The following is a 7,147-nucleotide window of genomic DNA, read 5'->3' as shown; positions in this document are numbered from 1 at the left end:
AAGCAGGGCTGTTCCTAATTAAACACAGGAGCTTTCACTGTAAACCAGGACCAGCGCCCTACCATGCATCGCCATCAAATTCTGCAGGAGGGAAGACAGATGTGAGGGGGGCGATCATCTCACTAAGCAATATTAAATCACCGTGGGATGAAGGAACTCCAGGGGTGCCACCCACTTCATCTCAAAACATGCTCAGAGATCATCGGAGCTCAGCCTGGTGTGTTCACTTCAGAGCACTTTAAATCATTTCAACATTGCCTCTCCCAAACTGAGCTCACTGAAAACATATTTAGCCTGTCTTTGGCTTGTGCCACGTGCCCTGGTTTTCAAGATGCAGCTGTGAATATAAACAAGAAGACCACATACAAATCCCAGATCGACATCCACTCGGCCTGTTAGGGAAGTGCATTTACTCACCACCCGCCCTGGCCAGTCGCCCTCCGTGGGCCCCAGGTCCTCCCTTGCATGTGGAGTGTAGACAGACACCTGCCATGTCCATCTCAGGCCCCACGGTTGTGTCCTGTCTTTCTCCAAGTTAGAGGGTGTGGTGGGGACCCGTGTACATGGCAGGCTGCAGTGTTTCAGCCACGTGAAGGCTGGCAGCCCCCTCCGTGCAGCTCACTTTGAGCGGAGGAAGGATGTGTGCGTCCTTCAGGGAAAAATCCCCACAAACAAAGTTCTCCGGAGCCCAGCACCGTCCCTTATGTCATCTGCTATTTTCCACCACACTAAAGACGGTGCCATTTCCCCAACAGAAGAGATCACAATCTTACAGCTCCCAAGCTCGACCATCTAACCCCATCTGAGCTCTGTGAAAGGAGCATTGAAGAGAAACATCACAAGGCCACAGTCTTGGCAAGACCTCTCCAGCAGAAGTCAGTAATGTTCCTTTTCAGTGAAGCAGATATATTTCCAACAGGAAAGCATCCCTCACAGTGAAGTGAAGAGCTTTCTATCGGATCTCATCAGAATTGAAGATGCCACATGAGGGTGATGCAAATGCACCTGCCACTTCTGCGTAATGAGCAAGGCTTCTCCAGGCCAGCATATCCCCCACCAGCCAAATGGCTTTCAGAAAACTCTCTCCTCTATCAAAGAGAGTTTGGTGGGAAGCACAGCAATTTGTGCTCATCCCATAAAACATAGCTTTGTTTGTGAGTCTTCTTTGCATCTGTAGTCATCTCGGGATCTTTAGAACAACAGGGCTCTGCTCAAGGGGCAGGCACACCACGTGGTGGAATGTGAGCAAAAAGTCCAGGCGCTGCTCACTTCTACATTTTTCCTCGTTCCCCCTCTTTCTTAGGTACCCACATGCAGAAACACCTATAGAAAGGCCACAGTTAAGGCCATCCGTCAGTGGAGAACACTGAACCAAAATATAGTTTCCCCAAAATGCATGGCAATGTGAAAAAAGGCATGAAATGACACATCCTCTTGCTCCCAGTGAAAATTTGAAACAGCATCTCTTAGAGCCCTGGGCTAAGAGAAGTGAATGACAAGAACCTTGTAAAAAGCCAGGCACAGTGGCTCACACCTATAACCCCAGCACTTTGGTAGGTTGAGGCAGGAGGAGCCTAGAGTTCAAGGCCAGCCTGGGCTACACAGAGTGAGACCCAGTGTCTACCCCACCCCCCAAAAAAAAGAACTTTCTGAGATAAGAGACAATAGGATACATCATCTCTGGGACAGAGCTAATTTTACTGTGCCCCTTCAACTTTGTTTTTGGTTTCCTGAATGCTGGAGCTCCCGCACAGACCTCAGGATCCTCCACCTGGCTCTAGCTGTGCTGCAGGGTCTCACTAACTCAGGAGAGGAGTCAAACGCTGTGAGAAGTCCTACCTTGGCACTGCAGGGCGGCGCACAGATCAGCCACAGTGTTCACTGCACACCGCAGTGTGTTGACGGCATGTAATGAAAGTTGCTTCAAATAACTCCCACAAATCAAATTGTCACGAGATTTCATTTCTGCATCCTCTTACATCTTATTAATCAGCTTGCCAACTTGATTTTTCTCAGGAGCAATCAGTCAGCAATTATCCCCACATATACATGAATCATTTCTCCAGGCTATTTATATTTGAGATAAATTAAAATAAAGTATAACTCTAAAGGAATAATTTTGCACTTAACAAACTTGCCAGAAGTTCCACGTCACGATGCATGGTATCCCCACAGTGTGGCCGTAGACCCTCCGTCCTCCTTCTGTAGGAACGTGGGGGGATGCAGTGACTCCTGAACTTCCCTGGGCCATGCCTTCCACACACGTGTTATTTCATCAGCCAGATTTTTAAAGTAACATAAAACAATCTATTCAAACACGTTTTTACTTCACTAAAGCACTTACCTCTACCTACTGATATGTTCATGGGAAATTGAGCCAATATTCTCAAAGGAACGATGTTTATAACTCCCTCAATTCTTAGAAAGTGCAATAACATCACTGATAGTGATTTGGAAAGAAAAGAGCCACACGTGTTCTGTGAGAACAGCACATCCAGAACACAGGAAGGGTACCAGCTACTCTTTTCCAGGGAATAACCCCTCATTTACTTGATTCAGCTTCTATTTAGTATATTCCCATGCAAGGCTAGGAAGTGTTCTAGATGTCTGAGGTGCACCTCAGAACAAAGGAACAAAAAGACCCCTGCCCTTACAGAGCTCATGTTTTGGTGGCAGTGGGGGACTATCCGTGAGAAACTAGCACTGATCATGAGAAATGAATAAACTATAAAGGTATCTGTGCCAGGCCAATGAGGTCCAATGTATCAACAGTTCCTTTTATGTTTCATACTTTTGACGTCAAGTCTGAGGACACTTGACCTCACCTTGCGTACCAAAGACTTTCTCCTGTCTTTTTTTCCTAAAAGTTTTGTAGTTTTACGGATTACACTTCTGTGTCTGATCCATTTTGTGTCAACTTGTGCATGAAGTATAAGGTTTTAGTGTGTTTTGTTTTGTTGTCTTGTTTCTGGTTTCTGCCTGTGGATAAATAATTGTTCCAGCACCATTTGTTGCAAAGGTTTTTCTTCCTTCATTAAATTGATTTTGGATCTTTGTCAAAAATCATTTGGCTATATTTGTATTCTGCTCTATTGGGCTATGTGTCTATCTCTCTGCCAACATCAGACTATATATACTGAGTATGCACACACACAAACACACATTTACACACATATGCTCACACAGTAAACCTTAGAAGCAGGTAGATCGATTCTTCCATCTTTATACTTTTTTGTTTCAAATTGTTTTTGCTCTTATAGGTCCTGTGACTTTCCAAATACATTTTAAAATAAATTTATTTGTAAATCTACAAAAATAACCTGAGATTTTGATAGAAATTGTGTTAAGCCTATAGATCATATAGAGAGAATTGCCAGCTTTGTTGTCAATTTTTTCTACTGAGTTTTCCAATTCATGAAGATGGTATGTCTCTCCATTTATTCAGATCATCTGTAGTTTATTTTACAAGCATTTTGTAATTTTCAGTGTATAGTACAGGTTTAGATAGACTTATGCCTAGGTATTTCATTTTCTTTGGACAACTATTTTGAACAATATTTTGTTTTGATTTTGATTTTAATTTAGTTTTAAAATAGTATTGTGTTTAAGAGCTAAATGTAATACCTAAAACTATAAAACATTTAGAAAGAAACACAGGGAAAAAGCTTTATGGCATTGAATTTGACAGTAATTTATTAGATACAACAAAAAAGGCACACAAAAGAGGACAAATTGGATTTCATAAACTGTTTAAATGTATTCATCAAGAGACAATATCAATAGAGTATAAAGGCAACTCACAAAACAAGAGAAAACAATTGCAAATCATAAACCTGATAAGGGATTAATATCCAGAATGTATAGAGAACTCCTAAAACCCAACAACGAAAAACCAAACAATCCAATTTGGGGGCAAGACTTGAATAGACATTTCTCCAAAGAAGACATACAAACGGCTGATGAAAACACGAGAAGATGCCTAGCCTCATTATCTTAAGGGAAATGCACATAAAAACTACAGCAATATATTCTACCCATTTGAATAGCTACTACTGAAAGGAAAGAAAGAAGGAAAGAGAAAAGAACAGAGAAAGTATTTATGAGGATGTGGAGAAATTTAGACCCTTGTGCCCAGTTGGTGGGAATGAAAAATGATGCCGCCATTGTGGAAAACAGCCTGGAAATATCTGAAAAATGCAAAGGGAACTGCCATATGGTCCAGCAGTTTCTCCTCCAAGTAAACACAGAAGAACTGAAAGCAGGTCTCTGGGAGAGATTTTTTACATCTGCCTTCATAGCAACATTACGCACAGTAACTAAAATGTGGACGCAAACCTAGTGTCCATCAATGGATGAATGGAGAAGCAATATGTGCTGTTTGCAGATACATATTTTTATATATATATATAATGAAATACTCTTCAGTCTTGAAACATTCTGACACATAGCACAGTATGTATGAACATGAAGGACATTATGCTAAATGAAATAAGCTAGTTGCAAAAAGACAAATGCTGTATGATTACACATATATGAGGTACCTAAAGTACTCAAATGCAGAGAGATAGAAAGCAGAGGGTGGCTGTCAGGGGCTTGGGGAGAGGAAAATGTATCATTATTGTTAAATGGGTATAAGTTTCAGTTTTGCAAGCTAAAAAGCATTACAGAATCCCAGCACTTTGGGAGGCCAAGGCGGGTGGATCATGAGGTCAAGAGATTGAGATCATCCTGGCCAACATGGTGAAACCCAGTCTCTACTAAAAATACAAAAATTAGCTGCGTGTGGTGGCAGGTGCCTGTAGTCCCAGCTACCCAGGAGGCTGAGTCAGGAGAATTGCTTGAACCCGGGAGGCAGAGGTTGCAGTGAGCTGAGATTGTGCCACTGCACTCAAACCTGGGTGACACAGAGAGACTCCGTCTCAAAAAAAAAGGCATTACAGAGATAAACTGTGGTTGCACTTCTCCGATGTATTTAGTATAACTTAACTGTACACTTGAGAGTGATCAGCATGGCAAATATAATGTTATGTTTATTTTACCACAATAAGAAATACCGGGGAAAAACATTGTTTCATTTGATGTATTATTAACACTCTCCAGTATGTGTGACATAAGTTAATTTGTATTACCATGGATTCATGGCTTTTGCATGCATAATTTCCAATAAAATTTTCTTTAAAACCATTGTATATTTTAACTTTGATAATTTCTGATTATAAGAGTTGGAGTTAAGGTGTCCTTCTAATAAAACCATATGCTTAGAAAACAAGTTTTGACTGTTCTCACCTAATAAAATCCTTCTATAGAAGAAGGTGCATATAAAACCTTCTTCAGTAACTCTAAGTTCTTTCCTATTACTTTTCTGTTTTGTTTTGTTTTATGTTGTGTTTCAGGGAAACCATCAAGCAGAAACTAGCACTGATGGGATAATGCTCTGGAAAAGACACTCAGTGTCTGGAGATTCCGAGATGCAGTGAGAACAGCTGCATTGCCAAATTCCCAAGGTTTTCAGTTCAGCAAGAACTACACCCCACAAGTAAGTGGAAACAGACCAATCCTAAAAATGCCCTAAACACAGACTCGGCTGGTGAAAGACTCTCTGCCTTTGGGAGAAAAAGGATGTCTTAAAGAATGATAACCTCCACCAGTGCCTCTAAATATTTTGTGTACCTAGTTTCTGCTATTCAATAAAACATTACCAGGCATGCCAGTAAATAGGACAAAAAGACAAAGACTGAGAAAGAAAAACCAAAAAATGATGCAAATGATGATGTTACTAGAATTTAATTTAAAATAACTAGTATGAATACATCCAGGAAATGTTGAACACTTTTTATGTCAAACTAGAATCTATAAATAAGAATCAAGTGAGAACATCTGGAAGTGAAAAATACATAACCGAAGATAAGAATGTAATTGACGAAGACAACAGCTGATTTAGAAGAGAAGTGACAGATGAATGGGCTGACAGGTCAGTGGAAAATGTGTTGAGTGAAATATGGAGAGAAAAACGGAGGATGATAATAGAGAAAGGGGGATAAGAGATATACAAATCCAGGAAAATGTCCACCAGGTGTGTCACTGGAGTCTCCATAGAGGAAACGGCAGAAACAATATTTGAATAAAATTCAAAGAAATAAAACATTTAAAGTGCTGAAAGAAAATAACTGCTTAGAATAAAATTCAATACCTGTCATATACATCCTTCAAAAATAAAAATAAAATTAGGGAATTTAAAATCCACAAAATCTGAAGAATATTTTCAACAGCAAAGCACCACAACCTGCATGAGGCTGTCTGCCGTGGGCAGGCAACATGGGTGTGTTTCTCCCTGCTGAGTGCAACCACAAATGTCAGAAACAACAGAGGAGACCTGGAAAGAGAACCTGCTGACCTCAGGTTCGAGACCAGCCTGATCAATATGGAGAAATCCTGTCTCTACTAAAAATACCAGATTAGCCTGGCGTGGTGGTGGGCACCTGTAATACCAGTTACTTGGGAAGCTGAGGCAGGAGGATCGCCTGAACCCAGAAGGCAGAGGTTGCCATGAGCCAGGAGCGTGCAACCACCACACCCAAGACACTGCGACTCTGGAGGCAGCCCAGATATCCTGGGAAGAGCGCCCCCTGGAGAAACAAGCTGGACCACCATGCTATCATCAAGTTTCCAGTGACCACTGAGTCAGCCATGAAGAAGATAGAAGACAACAACATGCTTGTGTTCACTGTTGATGTTAAAGCCAACAAGCACCGGATCAAACAGACTGTGAAGAAGCTCTGGAATGTGGATGTGGCCATGGTCAACTTCCTGATTTGGCCTGATGGAGAGAAGAAGTCATACGTTCCACTGGCTCCTGATTACGATGCTTTGGATGTTGCCAACAAACTTGGGATCTTCTAAACTGAGTCCAGCTAGCTGATTCTAAATAGATGTATAACTTTTCACCATAAAAAAAGGAAATAATGTTCTTCAAAAGAATGACAACTTAAAATCTTAAAGCTTATAGATTTGATTCTAATTATCTAATAAGTATAATATTAGCTTCTTGTAAGCACTCAAGCAGAATAGAAACTTGTTTGTTGGCTGGGCACGGTGACTCACACCTGTAATCCCAGCACTTTGGGAGGCCAAGGTGGGCGGATCACAA

At 41.1% G+C, this 7,147-nt stretch overlaps 1 pseudogene; it reads left to right on the top strand.

Annotated features, from left to right (window-relative positions):
• Window positions 1-6,546: 6,546 nt before the first annotated feature.
• Window positions 6,547-6,900, top strand: LOC108522044 (60S ribosomal protein L23a pseudogene; annotated as a pseudogene).
• Window positions 6,901-7,147: the final 247 nt, after the last annotated feature.

This window comes from Rhinopithecus bieti, unplaced genomic scaffold (assembly GCF_001698545.2).
Source record: "Rhinopithecus bieti isolate Rb0 unplaced genomic scaffold, ASM169854v2 scaffold_63361, whole genome shotgun sequence".
NCBI classification, from domain to species: Eukaryota; Metazoa; Chordata; class Mammalia; order Primates; family Cercopithecidae; genus Rhinopithecus; species Rhinopithecus bieti.
The sequence above is the reverse complement of the archived record's forward strand: the minus strand, read 5'-3'. Positions and strand labels throughout refer to the sequence as shown.